This window comes from Nerophis ophidion, linkage group LG13, assembly GCF_033978795.1.
Source record: "Nerophis ophidion isolate RoL-2023_Sa linkage group LG13, RoL_Noph_v1.0, whole genome shotgun sequence".
Lineage (NCBI taxonomy): Eukaryota > Metazoa > Chordata > Actinopteri > Syngnathiformes > Syngnathidae > Nerophis > Nerophis ophidion.
The window spans coordinates 46,338,877-46,364,678 of NC_084623.1; positions in this window are offsets into that span (position 1 = coordinate 46,338,877).

Here is a 25,802-nt window from a genome sequence, read left to right on the forward strand (position 1 = left end):
CCGAATATAAGACTCTGCACTCGAGGGGGGGCGGGGTTGAGGTGCAGGCAGCATTCCCGTTCCCCTTCGAGCTGTCCTGGATGAAATGATAGTCTTTTTTCCAATCAACTTGGAATTTGCAAGCATATTTTTTCTTTGCCATGTCTCTTCTTCGTTCTTCTGCTTCGTCTCCTTCTTATTGTGATTGCAGTTGTCCAATCTCCAAAAGCGGTTGATGTTATTGTACCGTCCTGGAAGAGTTAGTGCTGCAATGGATTCTGGGTATTTGTTTTGTTGTGTTTATGTTGTGTTACATTGCGGATGTTCTCCCGAACCTTGCGATGAGGTGGCGACTAGTCCAGGGTGCACCCCGCCTTCTGCCCGATTGTAGCTGAGATAGGCGCTAGCACCCCCCGCGACCCCAAAAAGGGAATAAGCAGTAGAAAATGGATGGATGTTCTCCCGAAATGTGTTTGTCATTCTGTCATTCTTGTTTGGTGTGGGTTCACAGTGTGGTGCATATTTGTAACAGTGTTAAAGTTGTTTATACGGCCACCCTCAGTGTGACCTGTATAGCTGTTGACTAAGTATGCTTTGCATTCACTTATGAGTGTGTTCAAGCTGCTTATATCATGAGGCTTGGCCGGCACGCTGTTTGTATGGAGGATAAGCGGACGTGACGACAGGTTGTAGAGAACGTTAAAGGCATTGCCTTTAAGGTGCGGCCCCCAATATTGTTGTCCGGGTGGAAATTGGGAGATATTCACGAGAATGGTTGCCCAGGGAGATTTTCGGGAGGGGCACTGAACTTCAGGAGTCTCCCGGGAAAATCGGGAGGGTTGGCAAGTATGAGCATTAGCGGTGAATGCGGTGTTACAGCGGCACCGCCTCTGTATAATACCGGCGGGCCGCCTCTAATGTTATTTTGATATTGCCTCCAGGGCCAAATGAAATTACATGGCGGGCCAGAGTTTGACACCCATGGACTAGACTCTCATAATTGTATGCTATATCCACTCGACGTCCATTGCACTGGTCGCCCAGTGTGGGGACAAGTGTCTCCAAAATTGTCCACACCGGTCTCCATCTAAACACATCATTTCACTATTAAACGCACAACGAGAAGCGAGGGAAAGGGACGTTAAACAGAGGGCTTGGGTCTGTTTGACCTCAGAGGACAGTCAGAAACGGCCATCACCAAGGAGCTATTTTTCTCCTCTGTCCCCCCCCTCCCTTATGGAGGGGGTCCGGTCCGATGACCATGAATGAAATACTGGCTGTCCAGAGTCGAGACCCAGGATGGACCGCTCGCCTGTGTATCGGTTGGGGACATCTCTACGCTGCTGATCCGCTTCCGCTTGGGATGGTTTCCTGTGGACGGGACTCTCGCTGCTCTCTTGGATCCGCTTTGAGCTGAACTCTCGCGGCTGTGTTGGAGCCACTATGGATTGAACTTTCACAGTATCATGTTAGACCCGCTCGACATCCATTGCTTTCGGTTACCTAGAAGGGGGGGATTGCCCACATTTGAGGTCCTCTCCAAGGTTTCTCATAGTCATCATTGTCACTGGCGTCCATCTGGGTGTGAGTTTTCCCTGCCCTTATGTGGGTTCTTCCGAGGATGTCATAGTGGTTTGTACAGTCCTTTGAGACATTTTTGATTTAGGGCTATATATAAACATTGATTGATTTAGTCCAAGGGGAACTCTCCCGAGCAAAGTCCGTGTCCTTAGTCCGCCATGATTATCAAGCCCAATGGCGCTAGTGCGCATGCGCCTGACTTCGTATTGCCTAATATGCATTAATAAATGATGGTTTTTTTGGTAATAAAAAAATTACACGGTACTACTAAGTGTCTGGGATTTTTATCGAGAATTGTCATTGTACCATTTATTGTTACATCCCTCGTCCATTAACGAGTAAAAAGTCAAGGAAGGTCACGGCATGTTCTTGCCGCAAATGGTCAATTTTTTTGCCGCAGTTGCCGTGGTTAAAAGGGAACATTATCACCAAACCTATGCAAGCGTCAATATATACCTTGATGTTGCAGAAAAAAGACCATGTATTTTTTTACACCGATTTCCGAACACTAAATCGGTGAATTTTGGCAAATAAACGCCTTTCTGTTTATCGGTCTTTTAGCGATGACGTCGGAACGTGACGTCACCGAGGTAATACACCCTCCATTTTCATTTTCACATTACAAACACCGGGTCTCAGCTCTGTTATTTTCCATTTTTTCGACTATTTTTTGGAACCTTGGAGACATCATGCCTCGTCGGTGTGTTGTCGGAGGGTGTAACAACACTAACAGGGAGGGATTCAAGTTGCACCACTGGCAAGAAATCTGCCGCCAGACCCCCATTGAATTTGCCAGAGTGTCTGCACATGCGATGCTAAGACAGACATGGCACAGAGATGTATGGATAACCTGCAGATGCATTTGCAACGATTAAGTCATCGAAATCACAAAGGTGAGTTTTGTTTATGTTGTTGACTTATGTGCTAATCAGACATATTTGGTCACGGCATGACTGCCAGCTAATCGATGCTAACATGTTCCGCTAATCGATGCTAACATGCTATTTACGCTAGCTGTATGTACATTTGAAACTAGATACCCACATTTAATGCGAAACAAACACTTACCAATCAACGGATTTAAGTTGCTCCAGTGTCACAAGATGCGAAAGTCCTGATCGTTTGGTCCGCACATTTTACCGGCGATGCTAATAAGGCAGCCATGCTATGGGCCACTTCATTAGGTACACCCATGCTATGGCCGAATGGCGTCCAATAGCTTCAATTTCTTCTTCAATTTCGTTTTCGCTATCTGCCTCCATACTCCCACCATCTGTTTCAATACATGCGTAATCTGTTGAATCGCTTAACCCGCTGAAATCCGAGTCTGAATCCGAGCTAATGTCGCTATATCTTGCTGTGGTAACCGCCATGTTGTTGGTATTGGCAGCCCTGTATGACGTCACAGGGAAATGGACAGTCGCATCGCAAATAGCGAAAATCAAGAACTTTAAAGCTTTTTTTAGGGATATTCCGGGAGGTGTAAAATTTTGAAAAAAACTTCGAAAAATAAAACAAGTCACTGGGAACTGATTTTTTATTGTTTTTAACCCTTTTGAAATTGTGATAATGTTCCCCTTTAAATTCAAGCCCTTGGAATTAAAACAAGTCTAAAGTCTGTAGAGGCTGCTATCATGGACCTGTACTGTACTTGTAAGGACAGTAAGGTGATCTTCTGGTTCTCTGTATCAACATCATCCAGCCTATCTATGACGTCTCTGGTATGTTCCGAGTCAGGGGGCTCAGATTCCGTCCCCGAGTTTCCATCTTCTGATCAAAGGTGAACGGCGATCACCTTCAAGTGAGTATTTTTGCTCCAATCCCCCGCTGCCTGGTGTGTTTCCACTTTCCACACGCCACCAAGTTCCGTGACAGCGGTGCTCTATGCTGCAGCGAGACTTGCCAGCGCTTATTATGTCAGCACGCACGCAGAGGCAGCCGATCACTTGTCAGATCTAACGTTTTCACTCACTCCGTCACGCTGTCAGATGCAGTTGGCCCGTTCTTTTATAAAAGAACGGGCTTGAAATGTTAGACAAGTATCAGAACAAGGCGCAAGTCTGTCTATCCAGTCGCCCCCAACCCCTTACACACACACGCTCCCCCACCAAAACCGGCCACCCCGCCACCATATGCCAGAAATTATCATACAAGTTTCTCTTTGTATCCGTATTTAAACATGATGGAGAAGAATTGGGCCTTTATACCAGGGGCAGCTTGTGTGTTTATCCAGCAGTACCAGCACCAGGAAACAAGAGAAAGCCCCCATTGCTGCTGGCCCGGGCAGGAAAAGGTAGGAGACTGTGAGGCTGGCGGGACGAGGTGAATGGAGAAAGAGTCTTTTAGGGACGGGCATTTAGGAACCTGGGATTTCCTGTTTTTAGGAAAACACACAGAATTTTGGCTACGGCATTGGGGACCGTATCAAAGACGTCTTTTACCATCACAATGCCTTTTTGTACGTCTGTCTCTTGGAGTGCAACCTGAAGGGCAGACGGACCAAAAGAATTGGTAAGGTTCTACAATTTGGAATTTGATACATTTTTGGAGTGAAAAAATATGGAATTTGTACATTTCTCATTTCTTGAAACTACTTACCCCGTATTTTTTGGAGTATAAGTCGCACCGGCCTGAAATGCATAATAAAGAAGGGAAAAAACATATATAAGTCGCACTGGAGTATAAGTCACATTTTTTTGGGGAAATTTATTTGATAAAACCCAACACCCAGAATAGACATTTGAAAGGCAATTTAAAATTAATAAAAAATAGTGAACAACAGGCTGAATAAGTGTACGTTATATGACGTATAAATAACCAACTGAGAAGGTGCCTGCTTCGTTAACGTAACATATTATGGTAAGAGTCATTCAAATAACTATAACATATAGAACAGGGGTAGGGAACCTATGGCTCTAGAGCCAGATGTGGCTCTTTTGATGACTGCATCTGGCTCTCAGATAAATCTTAGCTGACATTGCTTAAAGGGGAACATTATCACCAAACCTATGCAAGCATCAATATATACCTTGATGTTGCAGAAAAAAGACCATGTATTTTTTTAACCGATTTCCGAACTCTAAATGGGTGAATTTTGGCAAATTAAACGCCTTTCTGTTTATCGGTCTTTTAGCGATGACGTCAGAACGTGCCGTCACCGAGGTAACACACCCGCCATATTCATTTTCACATTACAAACACCGGGTCTCAGCGCTGTTATTTTCCGTTTTTTCGACTATTTTTTGGAACCTTGGAGACATCATGCCTCATCGGTGTGTTGTCGGAGGGTGTAACAACACTAACAGGGAGGGATTCAAGTTGCACCACTGGCAAGAAATCTGCTGCCAGACCCCCATTGAATGTACCAAAGTGTCTTCACATTTGACCGGCGATGCTAAGACAGACATGGCACAGAGATGTATGGATAACCTGCAGATGCATTTGCAACGATTAAGTCAACGAAATCACAAAGGTGAGTTTTGTTGATGTTGTTGACTTATGTGCTAATCAGACATATTTGGTCACGGCATGACTGCCAGCTAATCGATGCTAACATGCTACGCTAATCGGTGCTAACATACTATTAACGCTAGCTGTATGTACATTTGAAACTAGATACCCACATTTAATGCGAAACAAACACTTACCAATCGACGGATTTAAGTTGCTCCAGTGTCACAAGATGCGAAAGTCCTGATGGTTTGGTCCGCACATTTTACCGGCGATGCTAATAAGGCAGCCATGTTATGGGCCACTTCATTAGGTACACCCACGCTATGGCCGAATAGCGTCAATAGCTATTCGCTCAATAGCTTCAATTTCTTCTTCAATTTCATTTTCGCTATCTGCCTCCATACTCCGACCATCCGTTTCAATACATGCGTAATCTGTTGAATCGCTTAAACCGCTGAAATCAGAGTCTGAATCCGAGCTAATGTCGCTATATCTTGCTGTGGTAACCGCCATGTTGTTTGTATTGGCAGCCCTGTATGACGTCACAGGGAAATGGACAGTGGCATCGCAAATAGCGAAAATCAAGAACTTTAAAGCTTTTTTTAGGGATATTCCGGGAGGTGTAAAATTTTGAAAAAAAACTTCGAAAAATAAAACAAGCCGCTGGGAACTGATTGTTATTGTTTTCAACCCTTTTGAAAATGTGATAATGTTCCCCTTTAAGGAAACACATTATAAAATATTTGGCTTCTTGGCTCTCTCAGCCAAAAAGGATCCCGACCCCTGGACTATATAAATTAATTGTGATTGATTGATTGATGAATATCCATTCTGACATGGTTTCTACATTAGGTGCTTCGGCTTTATCAGTCGTGGGCAGCTGAATTCAAGAAGGGTAGAGAGAGCCTTGAGGAAAACCCAAGGTCCCCATTGCATCATGGTCGACCTATTCACTTCTCAGCACACGCTCGTAAACACAAGTGCCATAAATGAACTTAACAGTCTTCACTTTACTGTCGCGTTAAATTAACTTCATGCCGCCCTGCGTGTTTTTCTACCACGCGAGGCTCACGCCATATTTGCATTGTACAGTTTTATTGGATCCTAAAGCCCACAAGTATGACCCTTTTCATACAAAAAAAACCAAGATTTTCATAATGTTTACGGTCTTGAAGCCTTTTCGCGAGCCATTGCAGTAAAATATCCGAGGACTCCATGCCAAGAAATTACTGTAAGAGGAACAAAGTGTATGGAATGCATGGTTTTTGTAAATGGGCCGTCTGACGGATTTGTGTTTTTGCAGTGTCAAAACGCAGCCAGGACTGAACGGGCCTGGTCGTGACCCGCTGGCCTTGGTAAGGCGTGAGGTTTTGAAGGTTTCGAACCACAATGACCTTCGTGCTCTTTTTGCTTTGTTTCTGGTCTTTATTTAAATTCAAAAAACCAGACACTGGATAACTTAGGTTAACTATAAAGGGCCCCCTTGTTCGCTTAGAAAAATAAAGACAGAAAAGCCTACGAGTGTGAGGTTGTTTGGGCCGAGGAGAGGATCCTGTCTTCTTATGATGGATGACCCTATTAGCTTTTCCACTGTTAGTTAGAACACATTACAGTAAGATCAAGTGGATTTTATTTTATTGCTATTTCATCAGATGCTGAAATTTGACACGTATCAATCACTCAATTTATTTAATTTGGAACGTGTTAAAACGTGTTTATAACTTTTATGGACAGAATTTCTAGGCACAGTCAAGGCGTTGAGGGGTTCCGGTCTGGTGACCGCAGGATTAGGTCTCTGCTTTTTGCAGATGATGTGGTCCTGATGGCTTCATCTGACCGGGATCTTCAGCTCTCACTGGATCGGTTTGCAGCCGAGTGTGAAGCGACCGGAATGAGAATCAGCACCTCCAAGTCCGAGTCCATGGTTCTCGCCCGGAAAAGGGTGTAGTGCCCTCTCCGGGTTGGGGAGGAGACCCTGCCCCAATGTGGAGGAGTTCAAGTACCTAGGAGTCTTGTTCACGAGTGAGGGAAGAGTGGATCGTGGGATTGACAGGCGGATCGGTGCGGCGTCTTCAGTAATGCGGACGTTGTATCGATCCGTTGTGGTGAAGAAGGAGCTGAGCCGGAAGGCAAAGCTCTCAATTTACCGGTCGATCTACGTTCCCATCCTCACTTATGGTCATGGGCTTTGGGTCATGACCGAAAGTATAAGATCACGGGTACAAGCGGCCGAAATGAGTTTCCTCCGCCGGGTGACGGGGGTCTCCCTTAGAAATAGGGTGAGAAGCTCTGCCATCCGGGAGGGACTCAAAGTAAAGCCGCTGCTCGTCCACATCGAGAGGAGCCAGATGAGGTGGTTCGGGCATCTGGTCAGGATGCCACCCGAACGCCTCCCTAGGCAGGTGTTTAGGGCACGTCCAGGAGGCCACGGGGAAGACCCAGGACACGTTGGGAAGACTATGTCTCCCGGCTGGCCTGGGAACGCCTCGGGATCCCCCGGGAAGAGCTAGACGAAGTGGCTGTGGAAAGGAAGTTCGGGTTTCCCTGCTTAGGCTGTTGCCCCCGCGACCCGACCTTGGATAAGCGGAAGAAGAAGAAGACGTGTTAAAACTTCACAAGCACAGGTTTCTCTCAAGTGGTCAACCGTTCTAAAGAAGTGGGAAGAAGCAGGGCTTGTTTAGTCTCACCCTTTTGCCATAAGCAGCTTTCTGAAAAGATAAAAATAAAGAAGAAAAAAAAGCTACTTATTATGGCCTTATCTTAGAGTTGTCTAAAGTCATAGTTTATATTTATCTTCAATACAACATAGTTTAACAGTATAGCTTTAGCATTTATAGCGGCACAGTTGTTTGTGAGTTGGTTTGGTATATTTACCAAAAAAGTTTTTCAGGCAAACGGCATAAACCGTAGACCTGGGGTCACCAACGTGACCAAGTAGCCTCTAAGGACCAGATGAGTTGCCCGCTGGCCTGTCCTAAAAATAGCTCAAATAGCAGCACTTACCAGTGAGCTGCCTCTATTTTTTTAATTTTATTTATTTACTAGCAAGCTGGTCTCGCTTTGCTTGACATTTTTAATTCTAAGAGAGACAAAACTCAAATAGAATTTGAAAAATGAAGAAAATATTATAAAGACTTGGTCTTCACATGTTTAAATAAATTCATTTATTTTTTTACTTTGCTTCTTATAACTTTCAGAAAGACAATTTTAGAGAAAAAATAGAACCCTAAAAATGATTGTAGGTTTTTTTTAAACACATATACCTTTTTACCTTTTAAATTCCTTCCTCTTCTTTCTTGACAATTTAAATCAATGTTCAAGTATTTTTTTCAATTAATATAAAAAATAATAAATACATTTTAATTTAATTCTTTATTTTAGCTTCTCTTTTTTCGAAAAAAAAATATTTGTGAAATATTTCTTCAAACTTATTGTGATTAAAATAAAATAAAAATATTCTGGCAAATCTAAAAAATCTGTAGAATCAAATGTAAATCTTATTTCACTGTTGGACGACTAAAGCTCTACATAAAACAAGAATTGGAAAGAATTCCACTTTTAAAGCTTCAACAATTAGTTTCCTCAGTTCCCAAATGTTTATTGAGTGTTGTTAAAAGAAAAGGTGATGTAACACAATGGTGAACATGCCCTTTCCCAACTACTTTGGCACGTGTTAGAGCCATGAGATTCTAAGTTAATTATTATTTGCAAAAAAAAAATAAAGTTCATGAGTTTGAACATCAAATATCATGTATTTGTAGTGCATTCAACTGAATATGGGTTGAAAAGGATTTGCAAATCATTAAAATTTGTTTATATTTACATCTAACACAATTTCCCAACTCATATGGAAACGGGGTTTGAATATATATACACTGGATCATTATTGTCGCCGATGTCCCACTGGGTGTGAGTTTTCCTTGCCCTTATGTGGGCCTACCGAGGATGTCGTGGTGGTTTGTGCAGCCCTTTGAGACACTAGTGATTTAGGGCTATATAAGTAAACATTGATTGATTGATTGATATTAATGTATGTCTATATCATATATACAATAAATAACAATTACCATGTACAATCATTGTCACCGATGTCCCACTGGGTGTGAGTTTTCCTTGCCCTTATGTGGGCCTAACGAGGATGTCGTGGTGGTTTGTGCAGCCCTTTGAGACACTAGTGATTTAGGGCTATATAAGTAAACATTGATTGATTGATTGAATATTACAGTATATGTAACAGCTGCAGCATAAAATAGAGAGTAAATCTAACAGAAAATGGGGACGGCGTGGCGCAGTGGAAGAGTGGCCGTGTGCAACCCGAGGGTCCCCGGTTCAATCCCCACCTAGTACCAACCTCGTCACGTCTGTTGTGTCCTGAGCAAGACACTTCACCCTTGCTCCTGATGGGTGCTGGTTGGCGCCTTGCATGGCAGCTCCCTCCATCAGTGTGTGAATGTGTGTGTGAATGGAAAAATGTGGAAGTAGTGTCAAAGCACTTTGAGTACCTTGAAGGTAGAAAAGCGCTATACAAGTACAACGTATTTATTTATTTATTAAAAATAGACATAGAAAAAAAAAATCTACTGCATATACCTGCATGATCTTTTCCATCCTTTTAACTGAGCTAATGTGTGGAACAATTTCCCTTTTGGATCATTAAAGTTTGTCTAAGTCTAAGTCTAAATAACATATGTATTGATGTCGATTTTCGTCGACATCGCCCATGCTTGCAGTCGCTCACTACAGTTTATGTTGGCACCGGAGCCCGCGCCTTCGTGCAACCAAGCCATTACGGAGCATTTTCACCATGACACCACTTTTCCCTGAATCGGTGTCCACAAAGATAGACGTCCACTCGCACGTTTTTCAACACCGTACAGCAACACTCGCCCCACCAGTGGGGACTCTGTCCACCTGATTCCCTCATCCATCCACAGCTTATAAATAGGACCTGTTGGATTTACAGTAGGGGGGGTGTTTGTTCGAAGGCAACGGAGGGTCAAAGATAGTTCCTCCGCTCGTCCTCTAACTGCTCTCGCTCTGCGCCGTGACCCCGCCAGCTTACTTTCACATGCACTTCTCTGCATGGTCTGTCTGAGGCCGGCATGTGTTCCCCCTCACTCAAGCCACTCCAACATGTGTCACTCTCTGCGCCGTTCACTCACACCCTCCCTATCGCCGCCTCCCTGCAGCTGACAGCATGTAATCAAAATGGTAAAACACATGAAAACATGACAAATGGTAAGGGGGGTTGTTGGGGCCGGGGGGTTGGCAGCTTGTAATCAGACACAAGGCAAATGGTCGGAGATATTTGTACTTCATCATCGTCATTACGGCAGGCCCGAAGCCTCTCGCTCCCCCTTTGGAAAGATCGACACACTTGCCCGCTGCACTAAATGAGTCAACGTGTTTAAAACGAAAAAAATGAATAATGGATGTTTGGTCGGCACATGTTCCACTTCCCAACAATGTCCATGAGAAACTGGATATGCAGATTAGCGCGATTAAGGTCACACTTGCCAACCCTCCCGAATTTTCCTGGAGACTCACGAATTTCAGGGTCTCTCCAAAAAATCTCCCGGGACTACCATTCTCCCGAATTTCTCCCGATTTCTAGTCAGACCTTTTTTTTTCTTTTTTTCTAGTTCGTCACTATCTATATCCTCAAACACGAATCTTTCATTTTCGCTCAAATTAATGGGGAAATTGTCGTTTTCTCGGTCAGAATAGCTCTTTTTGTTGGAGGCTCCCATTAAAAACAATGTGAGGATGTGGGGAGCCATCAACGGGTGACGTCATCGTCTGCGACTTCCGGTAAAGGCAGGGCTTTTCTGTCAGCGACCAAAACTTGCAAACTTTATCGTCGATGTTCTCTACTAAATCCTTTCAGCAAAAATATGGCAATATCGCAAAATGATCAAGTATGACACATAGAATGAACCTGCTATCCCCGTTTAAATAAGAAAATCTCATTTCAGTAGGCTTTTAACACTTACAAATATGAGTCAACGTGTTTAAAACGAAAAAAAATGAATAATGGATGTTTGGTCGGCACATGTTCCACTTCCCAACAGGATCCATGAGAAACTGGATATGCAGATTAGCGCGATTAAAGTCATACTTGCCAACCCTCCCGAATTTTCCCGGAGACTCACGAATTTCAGGGTCTCTCCGAAAAATCTCAGGGGACTACCATTCTCACGAATTTCTCCCGATTTCTAGCCGGACCTATTTTTTTTTTTTTCTAGTTCGTCACTATCTATATCCTCAAACACAAATCTTTCATTTTCGCTCAAATTAATGGGGAAATTGTCGTTTTCTTGGTCAGAATAGCTCTTTTTGTTGGAGGCTCCCATTAAAAACAATGTGAGGATGTGGGGAGCCATCAACAGGTGACGTCATCGTCTGCGACTTCCGGTAAAGGCAGGGCTTTTCTGTTAGCGACCAAAAGTTGCGGACTTTATCGTCGATGTTCTCTACTAAATCCTTTCAGCAAAAATATGGCAATATCGCAAAATGATCAAGTATGACACATAGAATGGACCTGCTATCCCCGTTTAAATAAGAAAATCTCATTTCAGTAGGCCTTTAACACTTACAAATATGAGTCAACGTGTTTAAAACGAAAAAAATGAATAATGGATGTTTGGTCGGCACATGTTCCACTTCCCAACAATGTCCATGAGAAACTGGATATGCAGATTAGCGTAATTAAAGTCATACATGCCAACACTCCCGAACTTTCCAGGAGACTCCCGAATTTCAGTGGCTCTTCCAAAAATCTCCCAGGACAACCATCCTCCCGATTTCTAGCCGGACCTAAGTAAGGACAGCCTGTCGTCACGTCCGCTTTTCCTCCTTATAAACCGGCCCAGTCACGTTATAACACCCGTGGCTTTAGAAGCTCAGTGCGCTACACAACAAGTAGGAGACTATTATATATGTCTCTGTTATCCATAAGTTGATCTATAACCCATAAAATAGGCAGGCACGGAGCTATTTCTCAGCGTGTCTTTATTCCAGCCAGAACGTTAATACACTGACACACAACATCCGGATTCCCATCATGCATTGCTTCAAAACTACGGCAAGTAGTAATGTCCAGAAACATAACAGTTCCATACAAGCTCTAAAATGATTGGAAACGAGAATTTCGGGTCATCCAGGACAGCTCGAAGGGGAATGGGTATGCTAGGGAGAGATGGAAGATTCCAGACTCTGGTGCATTTGATGAAAGCAATTTTGTGCGTGCCACACAGCAATGCGTCATCAGAGAGGGTGTTCAGCATGGTTAGAAAGATATGGACAGAGAACAGAACGAGGATGGACAATTCAACCCTAAACTCACTCCTTTCGTGCAAAGTAAATTTCCCAGATGCTGCCCATACCTATGCTCCTTCAAAGGCTGCAAAGCATTGCACTTCAAATACAACAATGAGTAATGTTATGGGTGTGTTTATTTGTAAATAAATTAATTTCAGTGAATTTTAGCTATAAATATACTCCTCCCCCTTTGTCCCGGTCCCGCCCCGACCCGGCCCACCTCCACCCCCTCCAATCTCCCGAATTCGGAGGTCTCAAGGTTGGCAAGTATAGATTAAAGTAGATCTCTCATATTAAATGCAGACGCCAAGTGAGCAGAGAGCACCAAATTGTACCAAGTAGAGATGTCCGGTAATATCGGACTGCCGATATTATCGGCCGTTAAATGCTTTAAAATGTAATATCGGAAATTATCGGTATCAGTTTTAAAAAGTAAAATGTATGACTTTTTAAAGCGCCGCTGTACGGAGTGGTACGTGGACATAGGGAGCATTACAGAGCGCCAATAAACCTTAAAAGCACTGCCTAGGCGTGCCGGCCCAATCACATAATATCTACAGCTTTTACACACACATGAGTGAACGCAGGGCATACTTGGTCAACAGCCATACAGGTCACACTGAGGGTGGCCGTATAAACAACTTTAACGCTGTTACAAATATGCGCCACACTGTAAACCCACACCAAACAAGAATGACAAACACATTTCGGGAGAACATCCGCACTGTAACACAACAGAACAAACACCCAGTAACCCTTGCAGCACTAACCCTTCCGGGACGCTACAATATACCACCAAACCCCGCCCACCCCCATTTCCCGAATTTGGAGGTTTCAAGGTTGGCAAGTATGGTAGAAGGTGTGGCTCGAACCAGGAACCCTCAGGTTGCTGGCAGGACCACTCTCTTATGAGAGTTGTCTATACTTAGCATATTGGGAAGGTGCTTCAAACTGGCACAGTTACGCACAAATGGTCTCTATTGCATTTGTCTTTTTTTATTACATTAGTTTTGTCATACCCACACCCACCCACACAAACAAACGCACGCACGCACGCACGCACGCACGCACGCACGCACGCACGCACACACACACACAAGATTTCAGTAGATCAGTGTGTGAATGCTTCTCTTGTGTAAACACGCCTGCAGGCTCCAACTTCCTGGTGCCATGCTGGAGGCCGGCGCTGGTAATAAAACAGGAGATAACGCAGGAATCAAGATAAAGAGGAAGGTGACATGCTGGGGAAGGATCTGTGATGGATCAAACGCACTCAAGACTTTTCACACTTCACTGATGCAAACTGTAGCTTGTTGCGTTACTGCTACAGTATCCTGCTTAACTAAAAAAAAAAGGGATGACTGTGTTTTCCGTACTATAAATCAGGAGTCTCAGACACGCCAATTGCGGCCAGCAAGACGCTATTTTGCGGCCCCCACCTTAGTATGAAAGTTTAAGCAAGTTATGAATGCCGCTTGACAGCGTCCAAAATGGCTCTGTCAACGTTCTGGGTTGCCTACCCCTGCATTAGTGGAAAAGCGGCAAATGAGTGAAAGCGACAGAGACGTTGCCATGGAGACGAGGGTTTTCTTACGTGCCTGGCTGCTAGAGATGCGCGGTTTGCGGTCTCATAAACCGCGGGGTCGGGCGAATGACATGACAAAAAAATAGATTTTAATTTGATTCGGGCGGGTGGCGATTGAATCATCCGGAAATATTTGATATACATGGTTCTGTGATCGGTATCCTTTGCCATTCATAGTGCCAATAAAGACCCGTGTCATAAAGCAAGAAGACAATAAGAGACGCTATTATTCTCCTGAATGACTGCCGGTAGTCACCCAGATAATAAGTATTAGGGTGTGCTATGAAGCCATTTGCTTTGTCGCCTACTACAACATGTACGATCTGCTTGAAAGTCCAGCATCATGTTGTGTGTGGCTTCCGCAGCAGCACGCACACGACTGCAAGGCATACTGGGTGACACAGAGTACACTAACTGTTGTGATACAAACAATTTTAACACTCTTAGTAATATGCGCCACGCTGTGAAGCCACACCAATTAAGAACGACAAACACATTTCGGGAGAACATCCTCACAGTAACACAACATAAACGCAACACAACGAATACCCATAATCCTATGTATTCATGACAATTCCTGACTATTTTATACACCCCGCTAGCAGCAAACGTATATGTATATATATATATATATATATATATATATATATATATGTATGTATGTATGTATGTATGTATGTATGTATGTATGTATGTATGTATGCATGTATGTATGTATGTACATACAAACCCTGTTTCCATATAAGTTGGGAAATTGTGAATACAATGATTTGCAAATCTTTTTCAACCCATATGCATTTGAATGCACTACAAAGACAAGATATGTGATGTTCAAACTCATAAACTTTATTTTTTTGTTTTGCGAATAATAATTAACTTAGAATTTCATGGTTGCAACATGTGCCAAAGTAGTTGGGAAAGGGCATGTTCACCACTGTGTTACATCACCTTTTCTTTTAACAACATTCAATAAATGTTTGGGAACTGATTAAAATAATTATTTAAGCTTTGAAAGTGGAATTCTTTCTCATTCTTGTTTTATGTAGAGCTTCAGTCGTTCAACAGTCCGGGGTCTCCGTTGTCGTATTTTACGCTTCATAATGTGCCACACACTTTCGATGGGAAACATGTCTGGACTGCAGGCGGGCCCGGAAAGTACCCACACTCTTTTACTACAAAACCACGCTGTTGTAACACGTGGATTGACATTGTCTTGCTGAAATAAGCAGGGTCGTCCATGATAACGTTGCTTGGATGACAACATATGTTGCTCCAAAACCTGTATGGACCATTGAGCTTTAATGGTGCCTTCACAGATGTGTAAGTTACCCATGCCTTGGGCACTAATACACCCCCATACCGTCACAGATGCTGGCTTTTTAACTTTGCGCCTATAAAAATCAGGATGGTTATTTTCTTCACAGTTTCCAAATATAATTCGAAATGTGGACTTGTCAGACCACAGAACACTTTTCCACTTTGCATCAGTCCATCTTAGATGAGTTCGGGCCCAGCAAAGCCGGCGGCGTTTCTTGGTGTTGTTGATAAATGGGTTTTGCTTTGCACAGGAGACTTTTAACTTGCCCTTACAGATGTAGCAACCAACTGTAGTTACTGACAGTGGTTTTATGAAGTGTTCCTGAGCCCATGTGGTGATATCCTTTACACACTGATGTCGGTTTTTGATGCAGTACCGCCTGAGGGATCCAAGGTCTGTGATATCGTCGCTTACGTGCAGTGATTTCTCCAGATTCTCTGAACCTTTTGATGATTTTACGGACGATAAATTGTAAAATCCCTAAATTCTTTGCAATAGCTGGTTGAGAAATGCTCTAAAACTGTTCGCCAATTTGCTTACAAATTGGTGACCCTCACCCCATCCTTGTTTGTGAATTACTTAGCATATTATGGAAGCTGTTTTTATACCCAATCATGGCACCCACCTGTTCCCAATTAGCCTGCACACCTGTGGGATATTCCAAATAAGTGTTTGATGAGCATTTCTCAACTTTATCAGTATTGATTGCCACCTTTCCCAACTTCTTTAACTTGTGTTGTTGGCATCAAATTCTAAAATCAATGATTATTTGCACACAAAAAAATGTTTATCAGTTTGAACATCAAATATGTTGTCCCTGTAGCATATTCAACTGAATATGGGTTGAAAAGGTGTGTTCAATGGAGAAGTCTTATTTACAAAATTTGCAGGCAGCATACCCCTTCCCCTTCGAACTGTCCTGGATGAACTGAAATTATTACTTTTTCCAATATTTTGGAACTTGCAAGCGTACGTCTTCTTACCCGTCGTCGCCATGTCTCTTCTTCGTTCTTCTGCTTCGTCTCTGTTATGTTTTTGGACATTACTACTTGCCGTAGCTTGGAAGCAATGCATGATTGTAATCCAGATGTTGTGTGTCAGTGTATTAATGTGCCGGCTGGAATAAACACACGCTGCGAAATGGCTCCGTGCCTGCCTACTTTATGGGTTGTAGATAAACCTATGGATAAGGGAGACATATATAGTAGTCTTCTTTTCAGGTGAGAGAGGACGATAAAGACAGTGCCTTTAAGGCACGCCCTCAATATTGTTGTCCGGGTGGAAATCGGGAGAAATTCGGGAGAATGGTTGCCTAGGGAGATTTTTGGGAGGGGCACTGAAATTTGGGAGTCTCCCTGGAAAATCGGGAGTGTTGGCAAGTATGCTCGTGGTTACGCAGCTCCCGCCATCAGTGTGTGACTGTGTTTATGAATGGATGAATGTGCAAATAGTGTCAAAGTGATTTGAGTACCTAGAAGGTAGAAAAGCGTAATAGACGTATAACCCGTATACCAGGGGTCACCAACGTGGTGCCAGGGGGCAACAGGTCGCCCATAAGGACCAGATGAGTAGCCCGCTGGCCTAATAGCTAAAATAGCAGCACTTATCAGTGAGATGCCTCAATTTTTATTTTATTTTATTTATCTACCAGCAAGCTGGTCTCGCTTTGCTCAACATTTTTAATTCTAAGAGAGACAAAACTCAAATAGAATTTGAAAATCCCCAAAAATATTTTAAGGACTTGGTCTTCACTTGTTTGAATAAAATCAAAATTTTTTTTTTACTTTGCTTCTTATAACTTTCAGAAAGACAATTTTAGAGAAAAAATACAACCTTAAAATTGATTTTAGGATTTTTAAACACATATACCTTTTTGCAATTCCTTCCTCTCCTTTCCTGACAATTTAAATCAATTTTCAAGTAAATTTATTGTAAAGAATAATAAATACATTTTATTTTAATTCTTCATTTTAACTTGTTTTTTTTGACGAAAAATATTTGTGAAATATTTCTTCAAACTTATGATTAAAATAAAAAAAAAATATTCTGGCAAATCTAGAAAATCTGTCCAATCAAATTTAAATCTTATTTCAAAGTCTTTTGAATTTCTTTTACAATTTTTGTTCTGGAAAATCTAGAAGAAATAATGATTTATCTTTGCTAGAAATATAGCTTGGTCCAATTTGTTATATATTCTAACAAAGTGCAGATTGGATGTTAACCTATTTAAAACATGTCATCAAAATTCTAAAATCAATCTTAATCAGGAAAAATTACTAATGATGTTCCATCAATTATTTGTTAAATTTTTTCAAAAATATTCAAATTAGCTAGTTTTTCTTTTCTTTTTTTCGGTTGAATTTTGACTTTTAAAGAGTCCAAATTGAAGATAAACTATGTTTCAAAATTTGATTTATTTTTTTCCTGTTTTCTCCTCTTTTAAACCGTTCAATTAAGTGTTTTTTCATCATTTATTCTCTACAAAAAAAAACTACTGTAAAAGGAAAAAAAATGTACGACGGGATGACAGACAGAAATACCCATTTTTTTAAAATATATTTTGGTTTATTTATTATCAATCAATCAATCAATGTTTATTTATATAGCCCCAAATCACAAATGTCTCAAAGGACTGCACAAATCATTACGACTACAACATCCTCCGAAGAACCCACAAAAGGGCAAGGAAAACTCACACCCAGTGGGCAGGGAGAATTCACATCCAGTGGGACTCCAGTGACAATGCTGACTATGAGAAACCTTGGAGAGGACCTCAGATGTGGGCAACCCCCCCCTCTAGGGGACCGAAAGCAATGGATGTCGAGCGGGTCTAACATGATACTGTGAAAGTTCAATCCATAGTGGCTCCAACACAGCCGCGAGAGTTCAGTTCAAGCGGATCCAAGACAGCAGCGAGAGTCCCGTCCACAGGAAACCATCTCAAGCGGATCAGCAGCGTAGAGATGTCCCCAACCGATACAGGTACATTGAGAAAATTGGCTATTTCTGGCAACTTATTTAAGTGTGTATCAAACTGGTAGCCCTTCGCATTAATCAGTACCCAAGAAGTAGCTCTTGCTTTCAAAAAGGTTGCTGACCCCTGCTGTATACGATTTGCCATAGCATTTGAGCGTAAACCATACCGTCCCTATCTCTGGCAGATAACCATTGGATAACACTTACAGTCAAATGACACGCACAGGGATGTCGGCGGGAGTTTGTCTGAAATATGAACGACTGCTCCCTGCCGCCAAACGCATAAAGTTGTTTTGGTATCTCCGTCTATCTAAAGCAGCCATCTTTCAGCTATCCTAAGCGGCTATCTCATGTTCCTGCCTTCTCCGACATCAGACGGGGGCAGAGCGCCGAGGGGCCAGACAACACTGGATACACTGATAGTGCAGGGGGGGGGGGGGGTTGTTTTCCCATGTGCGTTGCCAGGATGTGATGTAAAAATAGGCGAAGAGCTGTCCGTGAGTGCAGGGCCAAGTTATGTGGCTATAGATTGATAGGGGGGGCAGGGGGGTGTATGTCCTCTGGTGGCGCACACCTCTGACAGGGCGGTCCCAGGAGGTGGCGACAAGCAGCAGAAATAAATAAATGGGTTGTACTTGTATAGCGCTTTTCTACCTTCAAGGTACTCAAAGCGCTTTGACACTACTTCCACATTTACCCATTCACACACACATTCACACACTGATGGAGGGAGCTGCCATGCAAGGCGCCAACCAGTACCCATCAGGAGCAAGGGTGAAGTGTCTTGCTCAGGACACAACGGACGTGACGAGGTTGGTACTAGGTGGGATTTGAACCAGGGACCCTCGGGTTGCGCACGGCCACTCTTCCACTGCGCCACGCCGTCCCTAGCAGAAGGGCACAGATTCGGACTATTTCAGTGTTAATTGAGCTTATTGGCCTGCTATTCACAGCCGTGACACGCAATTGATTTAGAGACCAGCGTGAGATGGGGCTCCTTTAAGGCGCCGCCTCAGATATATGCTCAAGACTGCACAGCTGTGAACGTCTCTGTCAGGGTTCTGGCAAGCAATCAAGGCTCCCACAGTATTTTCTAAACAGCCCCCGCATTGCTGATACCTGCACAGTGCAATATGAGCCGATGGTTTATAAGTAGGGTGATATGGATATCGGTTCGATAACAGAAAAAGAAAAAAAAGAGGATCATATGAAAATCTATATTTGATGCAAGATATTTTGGCCCGTGCTGAGATGAGTAGTCACAGAGCACAACCAAGAACGGGTCAAAATGTAAATGATAAATGAAATGGATGAATTTATATAAAACCTTTATTAAAGACTGTTGTTGGCGGAGATGGTACGGTGGTCGTGGACGTGAGAAACACTTCACCTTTCATGAAGCAAATCAAAAAATACAGAAAACACGAAAACAGAAGACACAACACTTTACAATTTCAAAAAAACAACTAACAAACATCAAAATAACTTACTATTTCATAAAACAAACGAAAAAAAGAAAAAAACAACATACAATTTCAGAAAACAAACTAGTAAATGACAAAACAACATATGATAAATGGGTTACACTTGCATAGCGCTTTTCTACCTTCAAGGTACTCAAAGCGCTTTGACACTACTTCCACATTCACACACACATTCACACACTGATGGAGGGAGCTGCCATGCAAGGAGCTAACCAGCACCCATCAGGAGCAAGGGTGAAGTGTCTTGCTCAGGACACGACGGACGTGACGAGGTTGGTACTGGGTGGGGATTGAACCAGGGACCCTCGGGTTGCGCACGACCACTCTCCCAACTGCGCCACGCCGTCCCTTGTAATTCCAGAAAACAAAAGAAAAAACAGCATACAATTTCATAAAACAAACGAACAAATGACAAAACAATTTACAATTCTAGAAATCAAACGAACAAACAAAAAACTATGTCAAATTTCAGAAAACAAACTAACAAATGATAAAATAACTTACAATTTCAGAAAACTAATGAACAAAAGAAAAAACAACATACAATTTGGGAGAACAAACTAACAAATGACAAAACAACTTACAATTCCAGAAAACAAATTAACAAAAGAAAAAACAACATGCAATTTCAGAAAAAAAACTAACAAATTACAAAATAACTAACAATTTCAGAAAACAAATGGACAAACGAAAAAACAACATACAAATTCGAAAAAAAACTAACAAATGACAAAATAACTTGCAAATTCACAAAAATAATGTGCTTAGGATGGCGCAGGCAGGAATCAAACCCGCAACCCTCAAGTTGCTGGCACGGCCACTCTACCAACCGAGCTGTAGAATTATTAGATAATATCAAACTGCATGTACTTTTTTATTTGTATCTGCCAAAATGGAGAGAATGAATACATTTATGAAGAAAAGATAAAGCACTTTATAGACACACATTTCTCGGCTTTTAAGGGCCAAATAAAATGATATGGCGGGCCGGATCCGGCCCCCCAGGCCTTGAGTTTGACACCAACACCAGTGCTCTGGACGGATTCTCACTCATACATCTACGCATGTTGTTTTGTTATTGTTGTTTATCTAAGCATGGTGCAATCGCATGTGCGCAATATGTAATATTTATTGCTTATTTGGGGCGGTAAAGCTCGGTTGGGAGAGTGGCCGTGCCAGCTACTTGAGGGTTGCGGGTTCGATTCCCGCTTCCGCCAATCTAGTCACTGCCGTTGTGTCCTTGGGCAATGCACTTTACCCACCTGCTCCCAGTGCCACCCGCACTGGTTTAAATGTAACTTAGATATTGGGTTTCACTATGTAAAGTGTTTTGAGTCACTAGAGAAAAGCGCTATATAAATATAATTCACTTCACTTATTTTCTGGTGTTTTGTCGTGTTTTACTTTGTAGCTGTATGTAGAAATGTCACCGCTGATGTATTTTATTTCCTTTGTTTACGTTGGTGGCTTCACGGTGGCAGAGGGGTTAGTGCGTCTGCCTCACAATACGAAAGTCCTGCAGTCCTGGGTTCAAATCCAGGCTCGGGATCTTTCTGTGTGGAGTTTGCATGTTCTCCCCGTGAATGCGTGGGTTCCCTCCGGGTACTCCGGCTTCCTCCCACTTCCAAAGACATGCACCTGGGGATAGGTTGATTGGCAACACTAAATTGGCCCTAGTGTGTGAATGTGAGTGTGAATGTTGTCTGTCTATCTGTGTTGGCCCTGCGATGAGGTGGTGACTTGTCCAGGGTGTACACTGCCTTCCGCCCGATTGTAGCTGAGATAGGCGCCAGCGCCCCCCGCGACCCCAAAAGGGAATAAGTGGTAGAAAATGGATGTTTACGTTGATGTTACCCTCTCGTTTTCATGTTTTTTTTACCCTATTTTTGTGGACTTTTTTTTATACAGTTGTGATCAAAATTATTCAACCCCCACACAATTTTGGTGTTTTAGCAAGTTGGACATTTATACCTTTTTTTTGTTGATAGTCATATCGAATAAAGATGTGTCAAATAGACAAATGCAACTAAAATTGTAACACTGTATTTTACAAAATACCAAAAAAGGACATTTTTCTTAATATCTCATTGACAAAATGATTCAACCCCCTAGTTACATGCATCTTTAGTACTTAGTAGAACACCCTTTGGCTGTAATTACATCCTTCAAACGTGATACATAACCATACACAAGCTTCTTGCAAAGATCTACAGGTGTTTTAGCCCATTCCTCTTGGGCAAAGGCCTCCAGTTCATTCATATTCTTGGGCTTGCGTGCTGCAACTGCCTTCTTCAAATCCCACCACAGGTTTTCTATAGGATTTAGGTCTGGCGACTGTGAAGGCCACTCCAGAGTTTTCCAGCCCTTCTTCTGCAACCACTCTGATGTTGATTTGGAGGTATGCTTGGGATCGTTGTCCTGTTGGAAGGTCCAACGTCTCCCAAGCCTCAGCTTCGTCACTGACTTCATGACATTTGCAGCTAATATATCCTGGTAGGAAATAGAATTCATAATGCCTTGAACGCGCAGGAGATTCCCGGTACCTGAGGCAGGGAAACAGCCCCAGAGCATGATTGACTCCCCCACCATGCTTAACAGTAGGCAAAGTGTTCTTCTCTTTGTAAGCTTCATTTTTTTCTCCTCCAGACATAACGTTGATTCATAGGCCCAAAGAGTTCCAGTTTTGTCTCATCACTCCATAGAACAGTTTCCCAAAACCTTTGAGGTTTGTCCAGATGATTTTTGGCATACAGGAGTCTATTTTTCTTGTGCCTGGTAGTCAGAAGAGGGGTGCGCCTGGGAGTTCTGGCACGGAGGCCTTCATCTCGTAGTGCGCGCCTTATTGTCTGGGACGAAACCTGCGTTCCCCCCTCTGCAATGTCCTGTTGTAGTTCCTCAGCTGTTACTCGGATGTTTTTCACATCCTCTTTCTACCACGCCCAGGTAGTGTTTCCACTGTGCCTTTAGCTTTAAACTTGCGAATTATGCTCCCAGCTGTGTCTCTTGGAATGTGTAATCTCTTTGCTATTTTCTTATATCCATATCCTTTCTTATGAAGAGAAATTACCTCCTCTTTTGACTTCTTTGACCACTCCCTCGACTTCACCATGTTGCAAATACACCATTGACCATCTACAAGAAGCTGAGCGTCACAGTCTTTTTCAATCAGTTTAATTGTTGCTCGTTATGGTTCTAATCACATTTACAGGTGTTTTCAACACCTGATTGAAAATACCTTATTCAAATTCTGTTCTTAAGAGTTATGATCTTCAAGGGGTTGAATAATTTTGTCAATGAGATATTAAGAAAAATGTCCTTTTTTGGTATTTTGTAAAATACAGTGTTACAATTTAAGTTGCATTTGTCTATTTGACACATCTTTATTTGATATGACTATAAACAAAATACGGAACAAATGTCCAACTTGCTAAAACACCAAAATTGTGTGGGGGTTGAATAATTTTGATCACAACTGTAAGTAATTTCCCCTTCCAATCCTATCCTGTCCTTATCAAAGCGCTGCCACTAGCAGCTTTTTTTGGCCCCATGATGGATTTTTAGTGTGTTTGGTTGTAGGATAACAGAGAGAGTATAGAAAAGGAGTCTTGCATATGGGGGCCCTGCTTGTTTGCTGGCATTACACCACACAAAGAACCAATCTCCATAGCTGCGGACAAGCAGCAGGTGTCAAATGGTGGCTTGAGAATGTTGCATTCCTTAAAGGGGAACATTATCACCAGACCTATGTAAGCGTCAATATATACCTTGATGGTGCAGAAAAAAGATCATATATTTTTTCAACCGATTTCCGAACTCTAAATGGGTGAATTTTGGCGGATTAAACGCCTTTCTGTTTATGGCTCTTTTGGCGATGACGTCAGAACGTGACGTCACCGAGGTAATACAGCTGCCATTTTCATTTTGAACACATTACAAACACCGGGTCTCAGCTCTGTTATTTTCCGTTTTTTCGACTTTTTTTTGGAACTTTGGAAACATCATGCCTCGACGGTGTGTTGTCGGAGGGTGTAACAACACTAACAGGGAGGGATTCAAGCTGCACCGAAGATGCGAAAGTGGCAAGAAATCTGCCGCCAGACCCCCATTGAATGTACCAGAGTGTCTGCACATTTTACCCGCGATGATAGACATGGCACAAAGATGTATGGATACCTGCAGATGCATTTGCAACCATAAAGTCAACGAAATCACAAAGGTGAGTTTTGTTGATGTTGTTGACTTATGTGATAATCAGACATATTTGGTCGCGCCGTGACTGCCAGCTAATTGAAGCTAACATGCTACGCTAATCGATGCTCACATGCTATTTACCGGCGGTGCTAAAGCAAACATGGCACAGAGATGTTTGGATAACCTGCAGATGCATTTGCAACTATATTACGTTTCCTTCCACTCACATTTAATGCGAAAAAAACACTTACCAATCGAAGGATTTAAGTTCCTCCAGTGTCAAAAGATGCGAAAGTCCTGATCGTTTGGTCCGCACATTTTACCGGCGATGCTAACGCAGCTATTCGTCCATGCTATGCTATAAATAGCGTCAATAGCTTCAGTTTCTTCTTCAATACTTTCATACTCCAACCATCCGTTTCAATACATGCGTAATCTGTTGAATCGCTTAAGTCGCTGAAATCCGAGTTTGAATCAGAGCTAATGTCGCTATATCTTGCTGTGCTATTCGCCACTGTTTGTTTACATTGGCAGCACTGTATGACGTCACAGGAAAATGGACAGTCGCATCGCAAATAGCGAAAATCAAGCACTTTAAAGCTTTTTTTAGGGACATTCCGGGACCGGTAAAATTTTGAAAAAAACTTCAAAAAATACAACAAGCCACCGGGAACTGATCTTTATTGTTTTTAACCCTTTTGAAATTGTTATAATGTTCCCCTTTAAAATACGTTTCTTGAAAGAAATTGTATTTATTGTACGTGAAAAGCCACAATGGCAAAGGAAAGTGGTTACGCCAGTATTCCCGTAATTCAGCTTTGCAAGACACCTGTGGAGAATTTACACCTCCAGGAGCGGGAAAGACTATTTTCTCCCACATTCTCTTTTCTCCAACGCGCCTCCAAATATTCAAACCCGTCCAACTGTCATCGTCTCGGCTCTTACTTTGCTAGAATCTTATAAATCTTTCCACATTATCTTTATATTACCTTTCTCCCCCTCAGCACAAACCGTGAGCCATTCAAAACAGCCCCGCCTCGCTGCAGTATGGCTGCACGGCCATGTCGTCGTATTGCTTTCAGCTTTACTGCTCCCAAAGGACGCCCGAGAGACGACTCCATTTTGCCCGGAGACCCTTAAAAACAAAAGGAGAGACTTCAACGGCTGCAATCCCACACAAAAATAACTTAAAAGCAGAGTATAATAATATATACTTTATCACGGCGGGATCAAATTATGTTTCAGACCTTTGACCGAATATAAACTGTAAAGGAAATGTAGGGCACACACTTCAACTCCTGAAAGCAGGAGGAATGTTTTGCTCTCATCAGCACCTCACATCCACCACCAATTTACAGTGGATAGTTGTGGAATTCAGCTACACTCCAGCAAGTGTTGACGTTCAGTCTTCACATTCCCAAGTATGAATAAACATCCTGAAGTCAAAACACTGGGTAAATGGGAATTTATAAAAAAAAAAAAAGGAGAAAAAAAAGAAGAAGAAGAGGTCAAGTTAGGAGTGCTGAGAGAAGAAAACAATGAAGCCAGTGTAAAATGATGACTTATTTTGAAGCAGTTAACAGAACAACTTCTTTTATTTGAGTCAAACGTGGTGAAAAAAGTGTCAATTCACTGGAATGATGCACCTTTGATGAAAAATGGTCTTCATTTAAAGACCGAAGACTTTTTAGTCAAAAATATTTTACTTCTATTTTTTGAATACCTAAAAATCTAACAATTTGCGAAAGAAAGTTGCATTTTTATTTTTGTTATTGCTATTGTATTTTTGGGTACACATTTTATTGCATAGAGTGACCTTTTTTGATCAATAAATATATATTTTTTATTTTTTTATTCAAAAACAGGTCGTTTTATGCAGAAACAAAATTTCATTCACCCTATAATAATTTAAAAC